Consider the following 15,098-nt stretch of genomic DNA (forward strand, 5'->3'; position numbering starts at 1 on the left):
TCACACATGCATATATTTCTAATACAAAATTTATTTGGAAACCGATGAAACCTATCAATCAATTTTGACAGATGTCTTCAATAGACACAAAAGGTACGAATACTTAGGGGACTGAATGTGCACGTGACATCTGCTTCGGACACGAGCTTCTCCCCATCTACAAAGATCAAATAACAACTGACGCGAATATTGGCCACGAATGGTATTCTTTTGGTAGCATTTCTCGATTCCGAGAAACCGAAATGCTAAAAGCCGGAGTCCAAGCATAATTGTCCCCATTAAGTAACAATAATGTATCTTTAGAACCATTCGCGCGTATCAATTTTATAAAATGCTACGAAATATAAGATTACAAAGTGCCCCGGTGTGGGATACGTGCCCTCCAAGCGCAGACCAGCGCCTCTATAGAATGAGATCTCGTTCCAATAACGCTCTCGAAGTTCGTTTCGCGTACACCGAGAGTCGCATCGATTGCATCCACGATAAACCGGGATCCCGAGCGTCGTATCGAGACATTCCGAGCCATCGTCATATTACTAAGCACATAATTTGATGTGCTACAGTTACCCGTGACGGTCAGGTAACCGTAAAATTCTTTTCGACCCTCCGCTCGACGGAGTCCAAACACGAGACTTCCTCCTACGGTAGACGTCGGTCGGTGATTTATCTTGCATCCGAATAATCTTGAGAATCGGAGCAAACGTGACTGAACGATTCGAATAGCTTCTATCTACCTGGCGTGTAGGAACGAGGTCTCCGTACGTGCGGTGGATGCCACTCGGGATCGTGGAATCGCCCAGGCCAGGGATGCGGAAATCGTGCCCTTTTGAAGTATTCTGTACGGACTTTTCGCACATTTCGATCGTTATGTGGGTTCGGTTGTAAATTATGCATACTCGAACGAGGCATTTTTCTTAATTAAATAACTGGAGTAATTTTTCATCGGTATAGATTCTTTCTTATAGATTCTTCCTAAGCAATATTTAATTGCTTTTTAACACGACATTTTGTTTACATATGGTTCTCTTCAGACGTATCGTCACCGAGATATGAAACAATCAAAGGAGTAATATTTATACACGATTACGCATGAATTCTGTCTACGAAGGATCCATAAAGTGATATGCGACCTTACGCCAGAAGGTTGTCTAACCCTGCCCTAGTGAATTTCGAAGGAAGAGAAGCTTTGGATCGTCAAACGAAGAGCGCCAACGCGAAACACGAAGTACCGATCGTCGAGCGAGGTAAAAGAGATATTACAGCCGTTTCAGCGTTTCAGTTTCCGAGGCGAGGTGTCGGAAGACCGCGTGCACGCGAGCACGAGCTACGGGCCTAGCCAGTCATTAAGTCTTGAGACTAAGGGCCAGTCCGCACGACGTCCTCGAGAGATCCTTGTCTACGAAGTCGTCTCCCTCAATGGACCCTCGCCATTCTTCGAATAATGTTTATTTATTTATTTAACGGAGGATTCCCCTTTAGTTTATACCAGTAGCGTGGAAACGTTGCTGAGCCAGACTAAATACAATAATATTTCTTGCAGGCCAAATTTTGAGTCAAATGAAAACCTGTTATATTAAAAACTGTTGCTAGATTGGTATAAAAATTATTCGGAAGTTTGTGTCTAATGGTAGGATTCAATGGCAGCCTTCGTATGTTTCTTCCACTTCGTGATGTTACTCGTTTGATTTGATGTTGCTCATTTTGATGGAATATTTTGTATTATTCTCTATTTCGCCGTATTATACTGCGTGGAAATATGAATACCCAAATGATAACCAAAAATTCGATGTGATTACCTAAACCTAAATATAAAATTATACAGAAATTCTGAAACCAGCTCCTAGCTCAACCTCTTCAGGTGTACGTAGCCCCTTAAACTAACACTCGGTTCATTTTACACCTGTCTCGTATCAATTGACCAACGAGGATCGCTTCCTCGTGTCGACCCTAGCGTATTTAAAGGAATCGCTCGATCAGACAAGGAGCATCGAACGCCTACAGCGACAAATTGCAAGTGGTTCCCGTTAAATTAATCTAACCCGTCGTAATTGGTGGATCGAGCCAGTGCCAGAAGTTAAGAGCCTCTTCCGTCTACGAACCGATGATATAATTACGTTCGAAGGGGATCTCGCTGCCAGTCCTCGCGAGGTTGGCTGGCTGTGATGCACGATCTCGAGGATGACAGGCAAGTGAGATTTGACGGGGCTTCGTTTCGAAAGCGACGTTAACAAAGACCCGTCATTGACGGAATAGCAGCTGGACGATGTCTTCGGGCAGTTCCGTGGTTGTACTTACCAACCATATTTCTTCCCCTCTTTATCTGTTGGAATTTGTATGCCAATGGTGGCCAAACTGCGGCTCGCGACTCGCACGATACTCTTATGAACACTTACTGATATCGCACTATACTTACGCGATTGCTTTTTTTCAAATACTGTCTTGGACACGATTGAAAAGTGTACATAGTAGATGTCTCGCAATTCGAAACCATGAAAATTGTTAGGTTCTTTGCTAGCTTGTAACAGAGTTCTTACTCTGAAGGGTCTCTAGCTTACACACTACGCGAAATATGGGTAATTCAACACACATCACTAGTGTTTCCGTAACATCAGACGAATTTCGTACCTCATGTCAATGCCTCGTGGAAAGTAGCCTAGGGATAACCATCAATAGTATAACATTTGAAGCAAGTCTTCCACTTCGATATACCCTCTCCGTTATCAGCCATAACCTTCCATAAGTAGCTCAAAGAAAATGACCGAATAAATATAGCGGATCCTATACTTGTCAAAGATTTCTGATAACCGATGCACGGTTCCCATAATGACAACGTATGGCAACCACTGTTATATGCACTTTGTCTCTCGTCTTGCTCTCTCAACTCGCGTCGTTTCTTCTTCACAGCGCACGATCCTCTCGCAAGCGACGTGATGGATGATATGATGGCACGCACAACCACCGACATTATGCTAATTAAACGTCTAATCAATCCCTCGTTTATTCGTGCTCCTAAGCAGCGAGCCACGCGGGACACGAAGGTAATTGTTTCGTACGCCGGTAGCGAGGTCGAAATGGAATCGTAACCCATGGTTCGTGGAAAACGTGAAACACCGAGACAACGGGGTACGAGGAGGAGGATGTCGGTGGAGGGCGGAGGGGTAAATAATTTCTTAACACGATCGTACGGATAGCCGATGCAGTTTGCCAACGACTGCAGTTCGCGAGTCCTCGCTTCACTGGTCACCGCCGGGATAATAATATTCGTGATCCGTTTTACGCTCGTTTAGTCGTTTGTACGCTTCGAAATTATTCCCGGGCAAATTTAATCACGGACGCTGTCACGGATCGTTCCCTCCGGGACGGCGTGAATCATCGCGAATCGAATTGGAGCACGTAACAAACCACGGAGATATTGTGTCGTTAGGGACACTCGGACGTGTGCTGCGGCGATAATTTTCTCTCGACTACCCGGCCAATCGAAGAGACGCGGTCGGTATTTCTTTGGGTATCTATGTTTTCAGCGATCGACGTGTGACTGCCGCAGCCCTCGCTCCGAACACGTTCGTGGTGAACATTTCTTGAAGATTGAACCTCGTGTTTGAAGGGGTCCCGTACTCTGGAACGGTAGAAACAGGTACTTTGCGTTTTTCTCTTTTACAGTATGGTTGGATAGGCTAACCTCTCAGCTTGCAAGAAACAAACTATATTTTGATATTTTCAAACAGGCTCGAAGAGAATCAGGATCCGTCCAGTCGAAGCATTATCGTTTCACAATAAAAATATTTGATTTTAATCACAGAGATCGCAGCTTTACCGCGCGAAACGAACCTCGATAAATCTAACTAAAATGGCGCCCAATTGAACTCAAATCTAAACTAAACCATCAAATTTAGCCTGAAACAATAATCAAGCGACTGCGTTCTTAAAATTAAATCGAAGACCGTGTGTTTGAGAAGGGTGGCGATATTTTGCAAAAGTCTCTTGGCAGGATTCGTCGACGGCAAAATGGAGTCCTTTGAAAAGGTGAACGAAGGTTCCCGGCGCAACAGGTCTTCGCTTTGTCCGCGTACGCAAAAGCTGTCGTTTACGACGCAGGGTATAGGTACATACGTGTAATCGCAAAAGGTTCCATGCAGGTTCGCCCTCGCGTGTGCACGGGACGTTCGTGTATGTGCCGCGTCGGTAAGGTTAGGTTAATAAACGTAATGCGACGCCAGCAGAGTGCAACGTTGCCGATGCAACCACCCCCAACGTTGCTCCGAGCTGCAACGGCGGGGGCGGAAGGGCAGGAGAGAAATATACACGGTGTGTCGAGAATGTTCTCATCGAAAGGCTTCAAGGTCGTGGCACGACGCCATACTCCAATTTCTGATTCATCGTGTTGGGGCCATCGAGGACTCTTAAAGTAATTTCTACTGTTTCACTCTGGTTCGAAGGATTCGACTGTTTAAGATGATTTTTTGGTACTTTCCCAGCTTTTGGAGTGCCTTAGCTTTATATAAAGTCACGTATCTACTATGTACACTTTTGATTCCTGGTTTAATTTTATTATCAATATTGTGGTTGTAGTTTAATAGAATAGTCTACAAACAATCTGATTGCAACTGTCTTGCAACTCCTCACACCAGGACGTGTATAGAGGGAAATTTTTCTTTGAATTTATATATGAGTGTTTATCAATGGTCCTATTTTAGGGTCTTGTCGGAAGCTTAACGTAATCTGTGTTATAGAGGGTTAATCCAAGTTCAAAGGAATGTTTTCAAATTCATATTGAATTCTTGAATTTCCTTCTTTGGTTTGAAAGTACGTATTCAATTTGAAAAGCTGTGTGTCAATTTTATTGATCAGGGTTATCGAGGCTATTAATCACTTTATTTCAATTGGTTAGGATTGTATTCTTTCATAAAAAGAAGCAGTTTCGTGGCAACACACCCTATGCATGTTTAAGGCCTCTCATTCCTGAACGCTTATGTGCTCTTCGTGCTCGTATAGTTTTGTGAAAGCGAATTCGTAAGGCTGCTTGATAAGAACAGAAACGAAGAGAGCCGTGAAAATAGGACACGAGCTACTGGCACGCTCGGCGGGGATTCTCTTCATAGGAAAGAAGTATCACGAATAAATGCATTAGAACGAAAATAAATATTCTTTACCAGCTTCCACTTTCAACGAATCGACAAGTTGTTAAAATAGAAGGTAATGGACCGAAATTACTTCGTGCATCAGATCAGTAGAGGTACAAGGAACGTATTTCAACCTAAAAATACAACAAGTCAGAATTCCAAAATGAAGTGAGCTAACATACAATTATAACACGAATCTGATATAAACTCCAACATTTTCTTGTTACCAGAATCGATCTGAATCCCGTTACCATTTAGTTACAACGTCTATTAGACACTTATATTAAAGAGTCAGAACAAAAATTGGACCACGTTGCGCAACGTCAATAAATTCCCTTCAGCGACGCTAATAGTGTATTTTCTTAAATCCATAAGCCATCCGTGCGGAATGCGCGCGGTCCATAAATTTGAAATTACTACCCGAACTTTTATTTCAACGTAAATTTCTAAGGATTCAAAGCAAGATACTTCCATAATCCCCCTTCAGGGTATAATTTGTAGGCGATTTCACAGAGGTTACGTAGACGCCCAAGAACAAGCGAACGTATTAAGGGCTATACCATGGGCACCGCAATCGCGGCATCTTAATCCTATTAGTTCCCGTGGGATGAACTTGAGAGAAAAGTTAGAAGCTCGAGTACGAAGATCGAGGAAGCGTCGAGGCAGATTCTGCAAACATGGTAACAACTGCCAGTCGCGAAACGGCGTAATCTTCTCGGAGGAATACTAGACGTTCGCGAAGTAATGAAACTTGGATGATAGCAATCATTCCTCGCGCATTATTTCGCGGGAGTCGCCACTTAAGTCCGTGAACCTCGTTATATTAGATTCATTGCGTTAATATTCGCGTATTTAATTAAGCCAAATGTCTAGTTACTTTTTAGTTAAAAAAAAAAATATAATAGTAAAAGGCTAAATTTAGCAGGAATGCAACCAAGTCACCAAGCGCTAAGACTAAACAATGAATACGAGATACATAAACCGAGATACATATAACCGAGATTAAATCGAAGATAGCCTATAATACGTCCTATCTCACACGTAAAGGTTATGAAAAGAGTGACTCGGAAGCGAAGAGTTTACCGGAATCGAATGCACAAAAGCGCAACGCGAACCTTGTGAGGGCCGCTTCAAAGGCTCGTCGAGGGCCCTCTTCTTGCTCGCGGCACGGCACTCAAACATGTAGGAGGGCTTTAATCGGTGCATCGCGCTAGGACAATTAATTCCAGCTGCGGTGGAAGAAGGTGAGAGGACGACGCGAAGATCGGCGATCTCCCTCGGTCGCGGTGGCTGCACCCGGATAATAATATTCGCGGTCTGGCCCTTTCGTGGCCGCAGGTGGCAGAAGGTACGAAAGGGCTGGCCCTGGCGGCTTTCGATGCTCGCCTTCCTGCCCGTCTCACCTGAACACCTTGAAAAGAAAACCTCGGCGCGCCTCGGTTGCATAATGCAAGGCGGGTCTGCGGCTCCGTCAGCCAGTTTATCGGCCTGTCGGGTATATGCACACGGTTGACAGATGTTGCCACGGGGACCAGGGAGGTTATGGTACGCGCGACGTACGTTCTTCAGGCCCCTCCTCTTCTTGAGAGGTCTAGACAAAATTTTCAAATTGCTCGGGAAAAGGTTCTTCTCAAATGTAAGAAGTGTAATAGATTGAGATGGTCTGCGCATATTTATTGAAATAAAGAAGTGGAGGGACTAAAGGTTCTCTCCTAGGAAAAGGAAATATGCGAAGCAACTCCATGAAACAAAAAGTTGAGAAATGCGATCAAAATGGCCGCTGAAAGAAATTATTTATTATTCAATAGCCAACAAAATTTGATCGTTTAATGGTGTTAATCTTTATTATTCGGGAAAGTTACTCTAAATATGGAATGTTTATACCAAGTGCTTTGAGATTTAAATTAAAAATTTGTCAAAAAGTGGAGTCAATGAACATAAAATAGGGAGCTGCAATCCAAAGGCATGTGAAATGAAAAATTGTAATACGACTCGTTTAAGAAAAAGGGGCACGAAAGGGTAAGCATAATTGCAGAAGTAGGTGTTTCTTAAAAAGGTACCGTCACAGACGTATCCGAGATGATGTGAAAGTATGAAAGCGCTCCGGCCTTCGTGAAACTTTGCGAGCGTGGCACACGATCACAAAGGGTTAACCCCGGTGTCTCTCGAGCGTCAACGTTCACCTTTCGGTCGGCGGTTCGGCCATTCTTGGCACCGCGGCGGGAACGATCAGCCATATTTGGCTGCCGCGGGAACCTTTTCCAGATTATCACGCTTCTGATCGCTGGCGGGTCGTGCGTGCAAACTGTGTCAAATGGCCAGCCACGGAAAAACGACGGTCCCGCGGCGCAGCCTGTAATTTTCACGCAATTCTCGCTCGCGCGATAGAAAAGTGTATAATGTGATAATTTGAAATTGTTACGGGTGAACCTAGGGAAGATTGGCGCATTTACACCTCGCGGCGGTTTACGCTTGCGTACGCGCCTCCCAGCTTCTTACTCGACGACGACCAACGGGGCGGTATCATCCTCTCGCATCTACACCTCGTATAATACTACTCCTCTTATGCAAAAGCTTATGCGATCGTAAACGTTCGCGGTGGTAACTGCCTTTTCCCAGGAACAATAGCGAAATGACGTATGCGCGACGTCACTCTGTATTTAAAACACGCTTCCACCACCAGTAATCGCGCGATCTGTATTACCGCGGAGATAATAGTTCCAATTTATGGCTACCTTCGAGGACCAGATACTCATCGACGGAATTGTCCGATTGCGAGCCGCAAACTGCACTCCGGAAATCGTTTCGTCGGCGTTGAACAACGGACCCGATATCGCCGCGACCCCTGGCTATCTCGCCAACGAACTACGGCGCCTTATCTTCGCCACCATTCACGGAACTACAATAATCGTACAATTCGCAAGCACGGGAATCTTCCCGTTTCCTTTCATCGTTGCGAGAATATCGTAGCAACTGAGGCCAGCACGAAGAAGGGCCAGAGTTTGGCCAGGACTTTGTTCGAGTAAAATATCCACGTAAATTATGCACCGTGTTATTTAGTACTGGTTCAATTGGTACTGGTTTATTTTTGTGCGAGATGTTTCGTTACTTATCTGTCGAAAGTTGACGATAAATGAGCCGTTCACTGCACGAATCGATTAACTCCACCAGTCACGTAAAAATTGTAGCATTACTGACGATTATTTTTTTACTATTCTTTTTTATTCATCTTACATACCGATGAAAGCTACGTCTGTATTTACGCATTCTACAATATTTATTTGAATTCATATTATAAAGGGAATTTTAAAAAACAATGTACATTGTTTACGTCCCCGGCATAGCTCGGGTACCTCGGGATCGCTAAACCCGTACTGTAGTTACAATCAAACCAAGCTATAGCTTCTGAGGTTATCTAAAAAATATGGCTTCTAACTTTATCTTGAAGAGAATTTAATTCTACCTGAAACAGTTGAATGCCGTGCTTTCAGGTATCCAGGCACGAATCAGAAGGTTTCATCTGCGAGACACGAGTTCAGGGCTCGCGGCTACTGAAACGTGGCACGCGGTGCGCAAAGGGTTAAAATGGCGGACAATTCCGGAACGCTGGCGGAAGAGCCAGGCGAGGGGGAGCCTATAATGCTCGAACAGTCGCTTTGTTGTCAGTGATTTATGGGGTCTTATAAGAGGCACGGAGATGCCGACTGTCTGGTGTCATGGCATTTCGTATCGCAGTCACTTCGCTTCCGGGGTGTCGTGAATCAAGCAAACACGTCGCGACTAGCGCGATTATACGACCTCGCACGCAGGACACGTAGGGCCCTAGGTACTCTCCCGAGCTGTATAGTAGGTATACATCTGTAAAAGATCGGTACGTTCGTCCAGTCCATTTATTGCCATCCCCGCACAGTTTCCTCGCTCCGCGCTGAGAACGGGCGAAGATTTACGGAGGCCAGCAACAGATCAAATATCTACCAGAAGGTTATTCTCTTTTCGCGGTGCTCTCTTCTTCGCGCGGCACGGCAGATACACCGCGGTAAGGGATTCTTCTTTGGCCGTGTTGGCAAAAAGTTATTATTCGAAGGGCTTTTAGGCGCCGCGCGCCGCGAGGAGGCTCGCTCGGCTGGGGTCATCGCTTCAATTCTTCCGCGTTCCTGAGCGATAGAGGTTTACCATTTTGGTGGCTGATGAAGCGTCCACGGGAAGGGGCGGGAAATAGCGAAAGTGGATCAGCATGGAAAAGTAGAAATACAGAGTTTAGAGGACGCAGCGTCGAACCACGTGTGAAATGATACGAGTACTTTGGAGTTATCTCTGGAAGCTCTATAATTCAAAGTTTCATCCCTAATTTATAAATACTTGCGACCGGTAGTGTCACTGAAAATTTTCTGATTCCAAAATAAATCGAAATATTGACGATGTTTTCTGTAAATTGACGCACATATTTCGAGCATATAAAATGACAAGTCGACAAGTAACATTCTCAGCTGCGAAATGAACAAAACGCTCGGTCTCCCCGCGATACCACTACGGCCATAATTACGGCAATAATTTTTCGACGAAATGTCTTTCGTTGGAAGACTGCGTTCGTGACTTCGTCGAGATATATGTCTCTCGGTTGGAAGGATCTGAGAGACGAAGCATACGAGACGTCTCAGTCCGAGCATCCGAATATTTTATGGGCCGGCATAATGCGAGTTAAACGCCCAAACGCTTTTATTGTTCGCGGCTGCGGAACGAATTTACCCTGGTTGCCCACCTGCCAGACGCGCGATGATTTCCAGCGGTTTCGCGACGCCCAAAGTGGCACAAAATATTCATGGAACCGTTGAACGATTGGACCTTTTACTCCTGGTGAAACGAAAGGTTACATTAAAAAATGGGAGTGTAATGGACGCAGGGTCACTCGTATCGCGAATGGTTTAGGACATCAAATGGTAATGTTTAAAGAAGAGGAGTTTACTTGGCAGGGAGTAGAATACTTCAGCAACCAATTAGAGCCGTAAGTTTGAGGAACACGTGAATTCAGAATGGTTTCAATAATGGAAATCAATAATGGTTTCCAACGATGAGCTATTCGTTTGAAATATGAACCAGCGGTGATCCATATATTTAACAAAAATTCATATGATCGAACGATGGCATCGATCATCGATGAATGCGCTAGTTAATTCGAATCGTTCGTGTATCTCGTCGAAGATGAACGTTGCAGAGGCGAGATCTGCGAATAAGCTCCGACTCGTTTCGCGTGCGGACGGTGTAGGCGTCAATCGTAGGCCAACCGATCCCCAGGATTAAACTATAGGTGGACGAAGCGGGAAAAATGAAGTTGAGCATGAGAAACGATCAACGCGGACCCCTAAGAGAATCCCTGTTCTCTTCGGTTCCTGCATTTCGCAGATACGCTTTTATGGCTGGCGGTGTTTGTACACGCGTCTCTAGTTTCACGTGCACGCGCAATAACGAGACGCCGCGAGTACCGTAAGGTTAGGCGCTTATTGAGCGTGCAGCAGTATTTTCCGAACTGTGTTAAATTTGATCCATTAGATTCTGCATCGCAGACGTCGTGTCGCTTGCATACTTTTAATTATCTACGCGTAGTTCCGTACCATCTTTGGAAGTGTGTACTGTTCGCGCAGGAGAAGAACGAATGTGGGGACATACAGACAGTCCCACAAGCACTCGTACCTTTTATGTTCATCGAAGAAACATTCATTGGACAAATTTCTTAATAGTCATAGAGGGTACGAATACTTATGGGACCGACTGTAGGTCAATTTTGACGCTTTCTTAATAAATTGTTTATAATATAAAAATAGTCGTACACGACACCTTTTGTTCTCTTTAGAAAGAGCACTGTACAATGTTTACAATTAGAGTGAGGATGTTTGCGCAAATTTATATTTTTACAGATGAGGATAAAGGAGCTCAAAAGTACGTCTTACCTTATAAACAGTACATTTATTCTGGCATTCCGGATAAACAGCCTACCATTACTGAAAGGATCGCCTCCCCCAACTTAAATGCTCACTCCGAGGAAAAACGGACGACCGGACTCGCGAACGCAAGCACCGATCGAATGGCGCGACGTGGGCGACGATCGTGCCGCAGGCTATCGACCCGCCATCCCCTGGATCACGGTTAGATCGGGTTCACGACGAATCGTCCGTCGTCAAACGGAATCGAACGTGGAATACGTCGGAGCGCGCGCCCGCAGTTTCTACGATTCCCACGCCCACCGTAGGCGGCCGCGAGACCGCAGAAGAGCAACTCCGGGCTCTAACCACTGACATTACGTCTGAAAAAGCCGGCCATGAGCCGATTCCATCGTCATCGTGGTCGAGGGATCGTTCTGCTAGGAATGGACCCCTTGATTTTGCGGCCCATCCTCTTAAACGATCCACGGAGCTGTGTATTTCGATCGTACACATTTCCTGATTGTGAGCCGAACGGACAACGATCTATGCATGCAGTGTCCGTCGTGGCTACGCAACAACGTAGCGGGATCGACAAAGAAATCGCAATCGGACGCTGGAGTGGGTGGCACGTTGAAAAACATTTCGAACACGCATAATTGGTAGAAGATCGGATCACCTGATCAGGAAATGACGTTGTGGGCGGTCGACTGTGTGGAGAACGAGCTACGCGATCAACCGGACAGACGTTGTATGAGGTATAGTAGACGGAATTCGATGGTAATGTACTGGCCCTTATCGGTAGTTAAGCGGCTTGATCGTATCGGTGGGAGGAATGCTAAGAATTGTCGAAAAGAAAGAATATGCTGTCGATATCTCGGAGTGTATGAACTAATTCTTCAAGTTTATAGATCCTTGCGTTTGGGTTTCTCAGAAACAGTGAAAGATTCCTATAATAACTCGATAAACAAATGGGAAGATTAGGATGTGAAGAAGGAAATTCTCTTTGAGAATTTACTTAATTTCCGATCAAATTAAATAATTATTTCGATAAGAAGACCAAACTAATAATATTCTCGAAATATTCATTGAAATTTTTAACACGCTCCAAGCCTAAAATTGCAATTTATCCACCGTTCAGTTTCGGAGCCTTACACGAGCGGCAAATGAAGTTATGCGAAGCGTAATGCACGCGCACATGAAGCGTCATCGGGATCTAGCCGACAGTACGTAAACGTCGCCCGTTACAAGCAACGATTTTATCTTTATCGTCAAGTAGCATCGTTGTCCAGGTCGTTTTGTCTTTCGCGAAATTCGCCGCGTTTACGAGACGGTCCCAAGGGTGGTTAAACTCGCGTTTGTCCGCTTTCTACGTTCCACCCACTCGCGGCTGGGACGCGACATCCGTGAAATCCTCGCGGCAGCTGGCTCGCTCTCTTCGAGGTCGAACCTCGTCGCTGGAAATTGTTAAGTCGCGAGTCCAACGGCTGGGATCGCACACCCACGCGCGAGGAACGTGGCGACACGACGCTGCTGAAGCCAAGACCGCCGTTTCCGAGTTGGATAACACCCCGATTGCAATTTTGTACCGACGCATTTGGGCTTATAAGTATCAAAAATACCGGGATTATCGAGGCTATGCGCTGTGCAATATATTCGTGTATTTGTTTTGGATGTAGCTTCTGGAATGTTAAATAATCTTCGAAAGGTTCTATTTATTTCGAAGCTATGACTGCGAGGAGTTGAGTGGTACCAATTTTATTTGCGTATACGAAGTTTAAGAAGGTGTACAAATAAAGATGAGGAGTAAAACTGAGATCGAAGATTCGTCTCGATTTCATAACAACTAAAAATTCCCGCGTAGCTAAAGTTACAATGCATTTCCATCCGATAACGACGCACCCAGCGGAACGCCGAGCAGCGTTTCATAAAACCCTCGCTTATCTCGAAACGTTCGTCGATAAATGTACTTTTATATCTCCCCAATTTGTTTCCGTTATCTTCGATTCGCGTTGCTTTTAATCAGACTTTATTGCATAGATTTTTACGGCACGGTTTACGTCCACTTAAGACGGGAACAACGTCGACCGGATCGTCTCGAAGGGGCGTGGAACCATTTCGCTCGGATTCACGACGTTTGTCGTTCGCGTATCGAACGAATCCACGGCCCGACGACATTATCGGCGTCCTTGTTATCGTTATCGGGACCGTCGATCTTCATTAACGTTCACAATATCGCGGAATGTGGCGAACGACGCTGCTAAACCGGATTCCCAGTGGCGTGTTATCCTATAACCGAAGGAGACACCTTCCTAAGGCCTCGATCGAACGGGATGCCAGTGGCGCCACTAGTTCAGGTGCTCGCCGTCCTCTGAAACAGACGCGGAGTCCCACAACATTAGAAGAGCAAGTTTGCTTATATGTAAAACTCTGAATTGAGATCTTTAAAGCGTCGGATGCAACACTTACATAGGTACTGATCAGATTCGTGAATGCTCAGCAATTACAGATTGTGTGATGCAACTTAATCGGGTGCATCTTTGAGTCTGTGATGCGTGTATTGATCTCGGTTTCTCCAATATATATATATTAATTAGTTTAGGAGGTCAAATTAATCCAATTTCAATGTTTGGAGATGTCCCTTTTAAAAAGGGGAAATTTTCAATTATTGCTTGGCAGAGTCAGACTAGGAAATCGCAGGACCTTTGTGTTTCTCTATTTCCTTCTATCTCCCTCCGAGCAACTTCGACGTGGTGATCCCCGGTAATCGGTATTACTCGCGACGAAAGATTGTTCGAACGATCCTTATTATAATATTCGTACGATTTCCCAAATTAATTTAACCTTGATATCCACAAAGACGTAGTGCTTCAGTGTGGTACTTGACGTCACCTCGCGAAGTCCGCGCGGATGTTTCCCATCAAACAAACGCGGCCTGACGTTCGCATATTGGCCATCACGGTAGCCAGATTGCGTAGAGAAGCGAGGATCGTGAATCGATGGCATAGGTGCAAAAGCGCGAGAGAATGGAGAAGAGGAGGATACATGGAAGCGCCGTGAAGCAGCAAGGGGTGGCGGTTCCGTAAAAGTAAGGGATCCCCGTCATAGCTGAGTGCAAACACATGCTGCCGCTGATAACGAGCCGTCTGCCACCCATCGCGTAAGCGGCTTCGGCCAATCTGATAATCCGTGAGACGCATAATGATTTATTATTACTCTCGAGCTGCGACGAGAACCGCGGAGATATCATCTACGCGAACTACCGATCCTCCGAGTTTTGAAAGTAATTTGGCGGAGATAAACAGGCTTTGCTTGACGGAGAGTTAAGAAATTGCTTGGATAGATCAGCCATAAGTTCTGTCGGTAACTTAATCGTATACAGCGCGAACAGAACAACTGATGGAGTATTCAATTTGATACGTTCGAAAAGTGAACGTTAAACGCTGCTAAACCACGCTTCATTTAATTGTAGAAAATAGAAAATAGGTCTCTAAGGACTCTTCTATACCATCAGCCTTTCTTCCTTTCGGGTGACCTCTAATTATGAAACTAAGAGTGAGCTATTCAACTTAAAAGCCTTCTTTTTGCCATTTCTCTTTTAGAATATAAAATACTATAGAATGACTCCTGCTAATAGATGATTCTAACTTTATTCTCAATTCATCACCATTTCATCTTGGTAAAACAATCAACGTCCCATTTATCCTCACACCTCAAATTACAACACTTTCGCTAGCTGATACCATCGGGCCCATATACAGAGTACAATCTGCATAGGTCACGCTTCTATCAAGGGTGGTCTTCGTCACCTCTGACCCGAAGGCGGTGCACCAGTCGCTAATAGATTAATTAACTCGAAACGATCTCGTTGCTCGAATTGATATCGCGATATCGAACGATCCGAGTCGACCGGGCGAATGATAGATGGTCGCCATAACGGGTGCATCTAATAAATATTTAGCATCTCATACATATTCGAGAGTTTGGTGTGGATAACGGCGAACGAGCGGCAGCTATTTGTTCGAGGGGACAAACTATGCGCATCACGCTCGCTCGTTGAACA

Source organism: Hylaeus volcanicus, chromosome 2, assembly GCF_026283585.1.
Source record: "Hylaeus volcanicus isolate JK05 chromosome 2, UHH_iyHylVolc1.0_haploid, whole genome shotgun sequence".
NCBI classification, from domain to species: domain Eukaryota; kingdom Metazoa; phylum Arthropoda; class Insecta; order Hymenoptera; family Colletidae; genus Hylaeus; species Hylaeus volcanicus.